This window comes from Marmota marmota, unplaced genomic scaffold, assembly GCF_001458135.2.
Source record: "Marmota marmota marmota unplaced genomic scaffold, marMar, whole genome shotgun sequence".
Taxonomy (NCBI): Eukaryota; Metazoa; Chordata; class Mammalia; order Rodentia; family Sciuridae; genus Marmota; species Marmota marmota.
This window is the reverse complement of record NW_026008065.1, coordinates 40,661-54,579: the sequence shown is the minus strand read 5'-3', so window position 1 is coordinate 54,579 and position 13,919 is coordinate 40,661. Positions and strand designations below refer to the sequence as shown.

General features: G+C 39.9%; 1 pseudogene; it reads right to left on the bottom strand.

Moving 5' to 3' along the window:
• Positions 1–5,896: 5,896 nt before the first annotated feature.
• On the bottom strand, positions 5,897–6,438 carry LOC107133769 (annotated as a pseudogene).
• Positions 6,439–13,919: the final 7,481 nt, after the last annotated feature.

Below are 13,919 nucleotides of genomic sequence, written 5' to 3'. Positions count from 1 at the left end.
GAATGCCCCAGGGCAAGGGGTGCACCCTGCAGCTCCCAGAGGCTGCTGGGGGGGTCGTATGAGCTCAGGGTCTCACAACCTTGAAAGCAGTCAACATGGGCTGGGATTTAACTGCTTTTCTTAAAACCTATGACGTTAAAATTCGGCAGTCCTTGGCTACATCACTCAGTCACTTGTTTACACTTCGCAGAGGCCTCTGTGTTGACCTGCTTTTGGCCTTCTGCCCTTGGGCACAAGAGTGAATGTCCGGGGGCTCCCTGCAGGTGCTCATGTCTGTGCCTCTGCCTGCCTGGCCCCTGGCTACAGCAGTGCCTGTCCTGGTTGAGTCCAGGGACCCGGGTCTCAGTGAGGTAGTCTCTTGGCCTCCCTTTTCTCCTCTCCTGAGATTCCACTTCTGGTGATGGCACAAATAAACACAGCCAGACTTAGTCAAAGAAGTGGGAACAGATCCTTTTCAGTAATAGCTGAGGCTACAGAAAGGCGCTGAGAGAAATAAGAAAGACTAGCCACCCTACTACCACTGCAGGTTAGCAGAAGCCTGCACTAGGCGTGGCCATCAGGGAGTGGTGCCTGTGCGCATGAGCAGAGTCTGGCACTGGGCGTGGTCATCAGGAGTGGTGCCTCTGCGCATGAGCAGAGGCCTGCACTGGGCGTGGTCATCAGGAGTGGTGCTTCTGTGTATGAGCAGAGTCTCACACTGGGCGTGGCCATCAGGGAGTGGTGCTTCTGTGTATGAGCAGAGTCTCACACTGGGCGGGGTCAGCAGGGGACAGTGGCTCATGTTCCATCTTTGTCCTCCCTTCTTCAGGGTGAGGACTAGAGCTCTTGTCTCAGGAAAAACCGCGAGCGTGGTGGGTCAACCACCAGGGAGCGGCAGACCGGCCTCCGGGATACACGCAGCTTGAGGGTACTATGGGTCACGTGTGTGGGGATGCGGAGCTCCCCCTCAGACCTGCTTCGGCTCTGAGGAGGTTCTCCTAGCTCAAGGCCGCTGGGTCCTCCGTGTGCCTGGGGTCTGAGGAGATCCCCCAGCTCGGGGACGCTGGGTCCTCCGTGTGCCTGGGGTCTGAGGAGATATTCCCAGCTCAGGGACGCTGGGTCCTCCGTGTGCCTCATGTCTGAGGAGGTCGTCACAGCTCGGGGACGCTGGGTCCTCCGTGTGCCTCGGGTCTGAGGAGGTCCCCCAGCTCAGGGACGCTGGGTCCTCCGTGTGCCTGGGGTCTGAGGAGATACTCCCAGCTCAGGGACGCTGGGTCCTCTGTGTGCCTGGGGTCTGAGGAGGTTGTCACAGCTTGGGGACCCTGGGTCCTCCATGTGCCTGGGGTCTGAGGAGGCCCTCCCAGCTCAGGGACCCTGGGTCCTTCATGTGCCTGGGGTCTGAGGAGATCCCCCAGCTCGGGGACACTGGGTCCTCCGTCTGCATCAGGTCTGAGGAGGTCCTCCCAGCTCGGGGACCCAGGATCCTCTGTGTGCTTTGGGTCTGAGGAGGTTGTCACAGCTTGGGGACCCTGGGTCCTCCGTGTGCCTCGGATCTGAGGAGGCCCTCCCAGCTCCGGGACCCTGGGTCCTCCATGTGCCTCGGGTCTGAGGAGGCCCTCCCAGCTCAGGGACCCAGGGTCCTCCGTGTGCCTGGGGTCTGAGGAGATACGTCCAGCTCGGGGACACTGGGTCCTCAGTCTGCGTCAGGTCTGAGGAGGCCCTCCCAGCTCAGGGACCCTGGGTACTTCATGTGCATGGGGTCTGAGGAGGTCTTCCCAGCTTGAGGACCCAGGGTCCTCTGTGTGCCTCGGGTCTGAGGAAGTTGTCACAGCTTGGGGACCCTGGGTCCTCCGTGTGCCTCGGGTCTGAGGAGGCCCTCCCAGCTCAGGGACCCAGGGTCCTCTGTGTGCCTAGTGTCTGAGGAAATAATCCCAGCTCGGGGACCCAGGGTCCTCTGTGTGCCTGGGATCTGAGGAGATAATCCCAGCTCAGGGAACTTGAGTATGCCATGTACCTGGGGTCTGAGGTGGTACTCCCAGCTCAGGGACCCTGGGTCCTCCATATGCCTCGTGTCTGAAGCAATACTCCACCAGCTTGGCACCCTAGGTTCTCTGAGCGCCTCTGGTCTAAGGAGATAACTCCTAACTTGGGTACCCTGGTGGGTCATATGTATGGGACGGAGAGTTGCCTTCTTCTCAGCCGACTCAAGCATACTCCCACCTTGGGGACAATGTGGTTCATGTGTATGGGGACTTGGAGCTTCGTCTTAGAGCAGACTCAGGAATACTCCCAGCTTGGGGACACTTTGTGTTGTATCTACAGGGACTTTAGGGTCTCTTCTTTTTAGCCTCAGGGAGACTCACAGCTTGGGGACACTGTGGATCAAGGCTATAACTCCGTTCTAAGACCAGCTGTGGGTCAAGGCTATAGGGACACCTAGAGCTCCATTCTTTTCAGACCATCCTCAGGCAGATGCCTGTCTTGGAGACACTGTGGGTCATGTGTGTAGGGTCATCCAGAGCTCCCTTCTCCTCAGAGCAACCTCAGAGGGATGCCTCGCTTGGGGACACTGAGTCATTTCTACAGGGACAGTTTTCTCAGACTAGCCTTAGAGAGATCCTGGCTTGAGGATAGTGTGGGTCATATCTATAGGCATGCCCAGAGCAGCCTCAGAGAGATCTTCCAGAAACTTCTGGATAAGTAGGTGGCAGGTGAGGAAAAGGTGGGAAGTGTGAAGAGAAATCAGATTCACTCCCTGCGCCCATTTGAGGGCTGAGGAAGGAGCCTTGCTCTCCTTCATTATTTCAGCAAGGTTTACTTTGGGGAAACATCCCTTCAAGAGGCTCTGATTACTTGTCATCAAAACACAGCTACTTGGGTGATTTCTGGCACAGAGGGAGGAGGAATTGTTCTAACTGCTTATTTTTACTGTGTTAAAGCAGGAAAATATTAAAAAATGGAAAAGTAGATGTATGAAACTCACAAGGTTATTTAAGTTTAAATATGTTATTTCTAATAAGCCAGAATTTGTGAAAAAATAGTTCATGGATTTTATGGAACTAAATTAATCAAAATTTTGATTGAGAATACGTTTTGTCTTTCGTTGAGCAAGTCAGTTTATTTGGTAGTGTATTTGTAATGGTATGCTAAATACTGTGTTGACATTCTACATCTGCTGAAATATCTTGACTATATAATGTTTTGGTATTACACCACAAAGTTAATTGAGGAAATTAATTTTAATTAATTGAAGTATTTATTTTAAGTAATGATTTCGTTCTTCCTCCTAGATCATGAACATTTTAAGTAAATCCAGAATTTGTTAAAAGTCAGTTAACACTCAACCGTGGACCCCTATGTTCCTGGTTTTTGTCCCAATGAGAGATCTGTAAGCATCATTTTAAAATTTTTAAGCTGATTGATCATTCATAGTTTTCTTATTTTAATCTTTTGTTAATGTGTTTTTTTTAGTAGGAAATTACCCATTCCCTATAGGTTTCCAATTTTATGTAGTAGGTTTCTGCAGTTTGATTTTTAATTTCTTCTCTAACTTTGAACTTCTGCTATTTTTATCAACAATATTTTTAAATATAGTTTTTAGTTTACCTTGTTTTGATTGAATTATCTTGTTTGACAGTTCTCATTATCTCAAAAAGTTTTAATTATCTTTTTCTTATTAAGGTCTTTGGGACAGTGTGTGTAACTTGGTGGCAGAGAACTTGCTTAACATGTGAGAGTCCCTGGGTTCCATTCCAGCACCACACACAGACAATATGTCTTTGACAGGACCCAAGTGTCAGGAGAATTGTTCAAAATATTATGTATTTACACACACACACACACACACACACAGAGAGATCTTTTCCAAATTGGGTTGAAGTTATTCTAAGCAAAATTTGCTAATCAATTTTATAGAAAGAAATAGGATGGTGATATTTTAAAATTCCAGCTATTGATATTACATGATATTCCAGCTTAAAACCACTGAAATAATTGTAGTGTGTAAGAGAAAAGTCAATAGGTTCTTTTAAAAAAACAGATACATTTACCAAAAATAGACTTTTTTAAACAGACATTTTCTACTTTTTTCAAATTTAGAAAGCATATTCGTATATCTTATTAAAGTCTTACATTCATCAAGTAGTTAGTTTCTCTTACTCCTTGCAAGCAAGGGAATTGACCTTCTAATAAGCATGCTTTATATACTGTCAGAAGTTCTTTTTGGAGAACTCTATTAAGTGTTTCTCATATAGTCAAAATATCATTTAAAAGCATACCACTGACCTTTTGATTTCATCAATTTTAATTTCTTTTGAAATAATGTGTGTATATATTAGTACTTACTAAATATTACTTTGTGTAGGAAATGGCCTGATTTCATTTTATATAAATGCTGGTGCTCTATGTGCTTCAAAGGTAGTTTTTAGAATAGAGTTGAGTATAACTCATATTTTGAAATCTTTAAAAATTACATAACTTTTTACCATATTTTAATGAAGTAATATAAGTGGAGATTAGACATGTTAATATCATGAGCTGAAAAATAATTAAATATAGTTGAGTTATTTTGGGGTGTTCAACATAATGGTTTCCACCCTCTTCTATAAATGCCCCAGTTGTCTCATATTATATGCTTGGTTTGGAGTTATTCTTTTAAATTTATTTATGGTGATGAGAATTAAGCTCATAACCTTGACCATGCTAGGCAAGCAATGAATTTCAGCCCTTTTAAAATATTATGTTGAGACGGGATTTTGCTAAGTTCCTGAGGTACAGAGGCTGGCTTCAAACTTTGTGATCCTCCTGCTTCAGTCTCCAAAATAGCTGTGATTACAGTTCAGAGTGCCTAGTATGGCCTAGAGAATTTTTATGACATTATCATGTTTCTAATTTCTTTTTTTCACTCCAATACACATTTATTCAACTAAAACAAAACATCTTTAAAAATATTTTAACAATGTACAAATATATTCACAACATAATCTGCTGATTAAAAGACTCCAAAAAAGTTTCCAGTCCCTACAACAGAATTTACAACTGCCTACAATAATTTGTAAATTGGTTTAGTTTGCAGTTAAATGTATCGCCTTGTTTAAGAAATATTACTAATAAAAATGTATGATTTACAATATCCACATTATAGCAAGAAAAAATAGATTCATAAAATGTCTTTAGGCATTTATTATGCCAAGTATTTAAATGATTATTTTTACTATGACATAAGAATAATATTCATTTAGTACTAAAAGATTTTATTAGTCCAGAGACCACTGAAGAGTTTCCAGGAAGTTCCAAAATAAAATATGACTATCCTTTCCATGAAATAAATAGAAGAGCAGCAACCCCTGGGCATCCCTTAAACATAAAGATTCCATTTATTATTTAGGCCTTAAGTATAAAAATAAAAGAAAATTTTAGAAACTAGTTAACACTACCAGCCTGAATTTGTTTTTCACTTGTGCATGTCTAAGATAAGCAATTTCAACATGAAGTATATATTTAAAATTAACAATTTTTTTTCTTTTTAACTCGTACACAAGCCAAGTGTTTACTCCTAATCATGGAATCAACTTATTTCTGAAAATAACCTATAGAAATAGTATGTAAACACACATACCTTTGAGATAGATTAAGAACATCCTATATTCTATGGATCAAAATGCAAATATCTCTATAACATATGTAAACTAACACATTAATTTGGGATATACAGATACATTACTATATGCATACATATGTACACCATAAAATAAATTCTGACAATGTTCTTAATGATATCATACTTCCCAGCCTCAACTACTAGAAAAAGAAAATTAAAACTTTGTTTAAAAAAATAAAACAGTTTTTATAGTAACTTTGTAAGTGAAAACAAAACAAAACAAAAAACAAAAAATCAATGCTCCTTTTTGCAACTGGACTGAGCTCTAAACAATTCATAATCAAGAATCTCTTCAGCCATTCCCCAATATCACAAAAAACATAATTTTCTCTCTATTCAAGAAGTCTGTTCATTTCTGGTGTTTTGTTTTAAAAACTGCATTCCAAGATACCAGGTAGCCATGCTGGTTAAATTCTTCCGGCTGCCCACTTGCACCTAATGTAACCATACAGGTTGGCACCTGTAGCACCACACCCATGATAACCATGCCAACCATTTTACTCTGAGGGAGAAGAGAGCACTAAAGGCAAATATCACCCACAGCACTAGACAGGCAATTAGTCCTAACCAAAAGATTCTTGATTCAGCTTCTGAAACAGTTTTATTCTCCTGAGGAGATGCTTTTCTGGACTCAAACACCCAATGACTCTTTCCATCCTCATCAATATGATTCCACCACCGAAGGCCTACCATCAGTCTCTACCTGTGACATTCTTCACTGCCCAAAAGTCACGTGACAACAACAAGATAATTGTCACCATACAAGCAATAAAGCTGCTGCTGAGCAATTCACAGAGAAGATAGACTATAATGGCACTGACTCGGAAGAACAAATGGAAAAATGATGCCACTGGATGTCGGATTTTGGATTTTCTTGGTCTATTAGTTGTCTCTTCTTCTGCATCAAACAATGAAACCTCTTCAGTGTCATCATCGCTGTCCTGAACGCAAGGCTCTGCCAGCGTCTCCTATTCCTACATGATTGCAGGGTACCCCTACAGGGCAGGTCACAAGGGAGCTGAAGAGGTGCCCGGAGGCCGCACCCCTTTCACTTCCTCGCGTGCATGACGTGTAAGATGGGCCGAGGAAAAAGACCACCTGCACCCCACCCACAAACAGAGCATTTCTGCAGCCCAACATCGGATCCGCCCAGCGCTGGGCATTGGTTGAGGATGGGCTTCCCCTCTCCACACCCCCAAGCTTCCGGAGCTCGGGGATTCTTAGATCACTCCTCCTACGAGGGCCTCCAAGCACCCAGAACATCTCCGCAACAACTACCCTTGGTCCTCCATCCTTCCCGCCCACCCCGCACTTCCTCAAGACGGACAGCCAGAGGGGACACAACACAACCACCCCTGTGCACCTGGCTCACTCCACAAACCCTGCAGGAGGGACCCTTCTACCCGCCAAGCCTAGGCCAGCCGCTCTCCGTGCCCACAGCCCCTCACCTCATGTTTTTAAATTTCTTAATAATTTTCCAATCTATATTATAGCCATTTTCTCCTTCTAAATGGTCTTCAAAGTCTTTTTTATTGTTCTGAGAGGATATTTAATGTGAATATACTTTATGATGTGACACATCTGGTCACAATAGGCTATTTCTATTGTAAGAGTATTTTGATTCTTAACTGTTTTTCAGGCTTAACATTTTCCTAGGAGTGGTAATTGTTCACTTTCTATTTGATTACACAAATAAGGCACTGATTTTTTTAAAAAAAGAAATTTGTGGTGCTAGGGATCAAACCCAGGGCCTCCTGAATTCTGGATAAGGTATGCCACCACTGAGCTACATCCCAGCCCCATAGATTCTTTGTTTTTATTAGCTTTATGACTAGCTATATCAATTAGAAACTTACATAGAAATTCAACTACATTTGAAAACATTCAAGAGTTTGGGCATCCAATATTTTTTGTGATTTCTAAAATATAATTTCCCCATAAAACACGGGAATATCTAAGATCACTCATAAACCATGTTTCCATTGATGTTTCTCTAGTTTTACCACTTCTGAAGAACATCATGGAGGAAACTGACTTTCATATTCTTTTAAATTTTTCTTTTTTTAGAAAGCATCATATGTTATTGTCACAAATTCTGTTTACATTTTTTGTTTGAATATTTTTCCCAGTGGCAAATATTTGATGCTATTACTGTTAAAGGGTATACATAGAAACAAATGAAAGATAAGAATTCCTTGGGATGAATGATTCATTCACAATGAATCAATCTTCTCTTGTAACATATTTTTTTATCATGACTCTTTGAAAAAGTTCAACCATGACTTGAAATAATGTCTCTAAAATGTAGATTTTTTTCTCTAAAGTTTTGAAATTTTTAGAGAGAAAATCCAGAACCTAGCAATAGGAAAATAAATAATGATAAATAAGTTTAACATATTATTACTTTAACAGAAAACATATAAAATAAGTACTTATCTTACATTATGTTAGTTTGACATATTTTTGTTATAAATGCTCTTAACAAAATGCAGAACTAGTTAAGAATGTCAATTATTAATAATTGACATTCTGAGTAATTAAATGAGCAGGTGTTTGAAAAAATATAGCCATGTCTTAAGATTTTATTTTAGAGTAGTTTTATGTTTATGCAGAAATTGCAAAGAAAATGCAGAGATCTACTATGTAACTTCTACCCAGTTTTTTTCTCTTATGACTTACTTGAGCTATCTCAGATGTGTTAATTTCATACATAATTTTTTATGATAAACAGATACTGATATACTCTTATTAACTAATATCTGTGTTTCCTTTGGATTCTCAGTACAGCCTCTTTCAGTTCCAGGACCCCATCCAAGATCCTGCAAGACAGTCATCCTGTCTGCATAGGCTTTTCTTGGTGGCAACAGTTTCTCTGATCTTCCTTTCTCTGATGTCCTTGATGGTTGAGGAGGACCTGAAAGTTGAGGAGTACCTGTCAGGTACTTTTTAGAATTTCAGTTGATGTTTTTCTCATATGTAGACAGGTTATGGATTGGGGAAAGCAGATTACAGATGAAGTGCTATTCTTCATTTCACATCCTCAAGGTGCTCACCTGACTGATGTAGTGTTTGCCATATTTCTCACTGTGAATTTATGTTTCTCTGCATGTACACATTATATATATTGTTTTGGAGTAAGTCACTATGCAGAGCCCCCTCTCAAGGAGTGGGAAGTTAGGCCTAACTCCTTGGGGGCCAAATGTTCACCTCAATTATTTGAAATTCTGCATAAGAGGTTTTTATTTAGCCTCTTTTGTTTATCTGTTTAGTCATTTATTTGTAAATAAATGAGCATCTGGATATTTACTCCAAGATTTTGTTTGTTATCCAACTCTATAGTACTTTGTTGCTTACTTCATTCCTACTTGAAGCCTTCGGGAATAGCTTTGACCATTCTTTCCACTGGGAGTTCTTTCTATTGTTTCCTGTTTTCTTTTAACAGGAAAGAATAGTATAATACTCTCAATTAGGCCTTTTACACTTATAAAACGTTTCACTGAGGCTTTAAATACAATATACTATCCTCATGAAGACTCTAACATATATAGTATGCACTGAAATAATATGAGTACGATATCAATAAATATCATTAATGATACCACTGGCTGATACCACATACACATTGAGACCCCTAGAAAATAACATGTCAAACCTTCACACTCATAAGATATCCTCACAGAGAACTAGGAAAAATATAATATCTTCATTGAGGCATTTGACACATATATGAAATCCTTGTGGAAGCCTATGTCACATAAAAATATTCTCAATGAGATCTCTAAAACTCACATAAAAACTAAGTTCTTTGACACCTATAATATTTTCAATGAGTCCTATACACATATAATCAATGAGGGCTCTGATATATAATGTCCTTACAGAGGTTTCTAACATGCTCAATATCATTACTGAGGCCTGTGTCAGTCATAAAATATCCATGAGAGCCTATGACAAATAAGGAAAAACCACATTGAGGACTCTTTAAGCAAAATAAATTCTGTGTGCCTCATGCTGTCTTTCCTTGGCTCACCTCCAGGGCTGGGAATGGAGTTCAGTGTTAGAACATTACCTGGCAAGTGTGTTGCCTAGGACATGATTCTGAGAAATGTAATGTAAATGTGTGAGTGAATGAACAGCAACCAAAAATAAAGTCAGGCCAAAAAAAAAATATTTACAGTATGCTAGTAACATGAACTTTTTTTTATAATGGAGATTTTAACATTTTGATGTCATAAGAAATATCACAAAGTACTCAAGTTGACACAAGTTAAATCTTTGAAGATAAATTGTGTGCATGATTCTGACCTTTCAAAAATAAACATGGATAATTGTGGTAGCCTATGTTACAATGATTCCAGAAGAAGAGGCTGTAGGTTCACACAAGTATAGGTATACCAGGCAGCCGTGAGTGAACAGTCAGGACCATGAGGAGAGGAATAGAAAGTCATAGTAGGAACAGAGAAAAGTTGAGTTTCTCCAGAAAATAAAAGCAGCACAAAGGAAAGAAATAAGAAAAAGGAGAATGAAATGATTTATTTCATGTCTGATGATTGAACATAAATGCATGATACTTCACCAGGCGAGCACGCTACCGCTTGAGCCATATGCCCAGCCCTGTTTTGTTTTATTTTGAGATGGGTTCTGGCATTGCTTCCCTGGATCACTTTGAACATGTCATCTAGGTATTCTCCAGCCTCAGCCTCTCTAGTCACTGGGCCAATTCTTTAATTACTAATGTGGGAATCAAAAAATCTGTTTCATCTTTAAGTTAAATAAACAAATTCAGTATGCATCTGGTTGTCTATCATCAGCTTATCTCTGTAGGGAAACATTGAGTACTATTAACTTAAAATGCTAATTTCCCAGGAATTGGAAGAGGACTCGGGGTTAATGACTATCTTTGGAAAGTGTCATGCCTGGGATTGGATTCCCAAGGTGCAATATAAATGAGTAAATGAATGGCAACCAAAAAAAAAAAAAACAACAGAAAAATAATAAGGCAAAACAAAAAACTTTCATGGGATGCTTGTAGCCTGCAATATTTTTTTCTAGCGGAGAAGTTAACTGTGGTTGGTATCAAAAGAAATATCAAAGTAAAAATTAGAAGATAATCTGTTAATAATCAGATTCAGGCATGAGGAGGAGCTTGTGGTATCAGCAATTAGGAGAGTGCATGAATGCAGGTATAGAAGACTAGCTCAGAGGAACAGAGCCAGGACTTTGAGGAGAAAAGGAAAAGCTGAGAAGAATGGAAAGTCATGGAAGATATCATGAAGGAAAAGTTGAGGATCTCTCATGCTGATTTTCACCCTGGAAGCTTTACATTGTTGGGGAACATGGAATCTCCTCTACCTTGAGGTGCAAAACTCCAATGGCTGAGGATGGAGCTCAGTGATAGAGCCATTCCCTGGGATTTGTTATGCCTAGGAATAGATTTTCAGGACTGCAGTATAAATTAGTAGATATACGAATAACAACCAGAAAACAATATAAGGCAAAAAAATATGGGATGGTATTAACCTACAAAATTTTTTGATAGTGGAGAATTTAACTGAAGTTGGTGCCAGAAGAAATGTCTGTGTGGTAGCCTGTGGTGCCAGCAACTTCAGCCTGTGCACCAGCTTTTCCAGAAACTGAGGATGGGGGTCATGTGAGTGCAGAAGCATAAGCCTATGATCATCCAACACAGTAGAAAACTGAGGAGAAAAAGGAGAAAAAGGAACAGAAAATCATGGACAGAGAAGAAAGTTGTTTCTCTTTCTTTTGGAATAAATACAGCATTAAACAGGGAAATAAAAGAGAGAGAAAAAGCACAAAATAATTTTATTTTTTATGAAGCTAAGAAGTGAACCCAGGTAAAAAGTAACTGCAGCCCCAGCCTCTTTAATGTTTAATTTTGAGACAGGATTTCATGAGGCTGCCCACGATAATATTTTCCCATCTCAGCCACCCTAATCACTGGAAAATTTCTTAAAAAATGAACATGGATATCAAAGAATTCTATGATTCCTGTTTAAAGAAGAAAAACAAAATTTTTGTTCCTCAGCCTGTATTTTCTAGGGTTAGAGTTGTTGGGAAACCCAAATCCTTCTGTACCTTGAACTGCGTACTCTCCACGGCTGGAGACTTTCCCTGGAGTGTTTGATGCCTGAGGTTGAATTCCCAGAACTGTGAAATAAATAAGTGAATGAATGAAGGAGTAAATGGCAACCATAGAAACAAAATCAGTCAAAACAACAACATGTATGGGATGCTAGTAACAAAAAAAAAAAAAATGTTTTCTAACTGAGATATTTACTATGGTTGGTGTCAAAAGAAACATCAAAATGCTTTCAAGAAGACAGTCAAATCTTTAACTAGAAAGTTCTTATGGGTTCAGGAGGAACAACTTAGAAATTAATTTAACCTTCCAAATCAGAAACAGGTAGGTATGGCAGCCTGTGATACCCACGAATCCAGAAGCCTAGGCTGGAGTTTGACCTGAGTGCAGATGTTCTGGCCCATCCTCTCGGGGAACACATCTGGGACACTGGAGAAAAGAAGGCCTGAGAGGAATTGAGAGTTATGGAAGAAACAGAGAAGAAAAAGTCAGGTTTCTCTCTTTAAGAAAGGCAGCACAGTATTGATAACTAAGGGAAAGATATGAGGATGGAAACCAGGGGCATGCCACTTCACAGCTCCAGATCTTTTTGCTTTTTTTGTAAGTTGAATACTTTGTTTCTTATCTTGCTGCAAAGCTGTTCCTTTAATATATTAAAAAAAAACACCAACAAATACAGTATATTATACAATTAGGACAGTATTTTCTTCTGACACTGCATGACAAACACTTTCTTCCACTCCTAGTTTTTTCCAGTGGGAAGATAATGAAGTCTATTCACCCCAATGTAGGAATGGTTGTAAGCAAATTACAATATTACATAAGACTTATATCAAGACTCATAATTGGATTACATAATTTTTTAAAAATAGTTTTTACCACAGATAATTTCACCAGAGCCTAAAACTTACTCTAAAAATCATAAGGAATTGTAAAAATAATGCATATTATGTTTATCTGCAATTTCTGAAAAGTTAAGGGGTATCTTTCTCCAGTAGCAGTATTGAAAGTAGTGTCTTTTTACTTAAGACAGCTGTGTTGAATGAGTGTAGTTAGAGTGCCATTTTTACTCCCCAACAGATTTCACATACTTTCCAAATTCTTCTTCTCTCAGTGTCATCTTCCTCAACCACCCATCTTCATAACAGAATTTGTCACAAGCACTGGATTTTCTGCAAAGTGCCTCATTAATTTCACTTACTTTTCCTGATAGAAGAGAATAGAGTTCACTGGCAACTTTCACACTTTCCAAACAACCAAATTCATCTTGTTTTTTCAATTTTGTCTCAACTTCAGGCAGACTACAGTAAACAACATTTCCCAGAGCTTCCTATGCAAAAGTACTGATTCCCAGTGTTCCAATACCATTTTCTTCTATTATATACTAATAATGTTTCTGTGTTAATTTATGCACCAAAAACAGAGTGGGTCCCATGCAAAGCTGCCAGGGCACAGTGGGCATAGTGCTGCAGAAACACAGAAGGAAAAGCTGAGTTTCTTTTTTTCTTGCTGATACTAATAGCAGTCGGAATGCTCCTTGCCACTTCCAGTGCCATGTTTGCAGGGTTACTGAGTGTCACCGTGCCATAATGAGTCCTTTTTATGAGACATGGTCTCATGAGGTTTCCCAGGATCATTTGCAACATGCCATCCTCCCATTCTCCAGCCTCAGCTTCCCAGGTGATTAGTTAGAGTATCCTTTGTGTTACACATGAAATAAACACACACACAGGTACCACAGGAAATCTGGGCTTTCTCTTGAGGCTAGCTAAATGAATTCTGTATGCCTCAGGCTGTCTCTCCTAGTCTTAGTGGTATTGGGGAAAATAAGTCTTCCATAATGTCAATTGCTCAACTTCCAGGGCTGTGTATGGAGCTTAGTGGTGGAGGATTTCTCTGGAATAAGTGATGCCTGGGTTGGTTTCCCGGAACTGCAGTATACGTGAGTGAATGAATGATGAATGAATGGCAACCAAGGAACAAAATCAATCTAAATAAAAATGTTTATATGATGCTATAACCTGCAAAATTGTTTTTCTACTTCAGAAGTTAACTACAACAAAAATATCAAAAGGAATATAAAAATGTGTTCAAGTGACACAAGTCAAATCTCCAAAGAAAATTTTCCTGCAGAATCAGGAGGAACAAGGTGGAAGATAATTCATATCTTCCATATCAGAA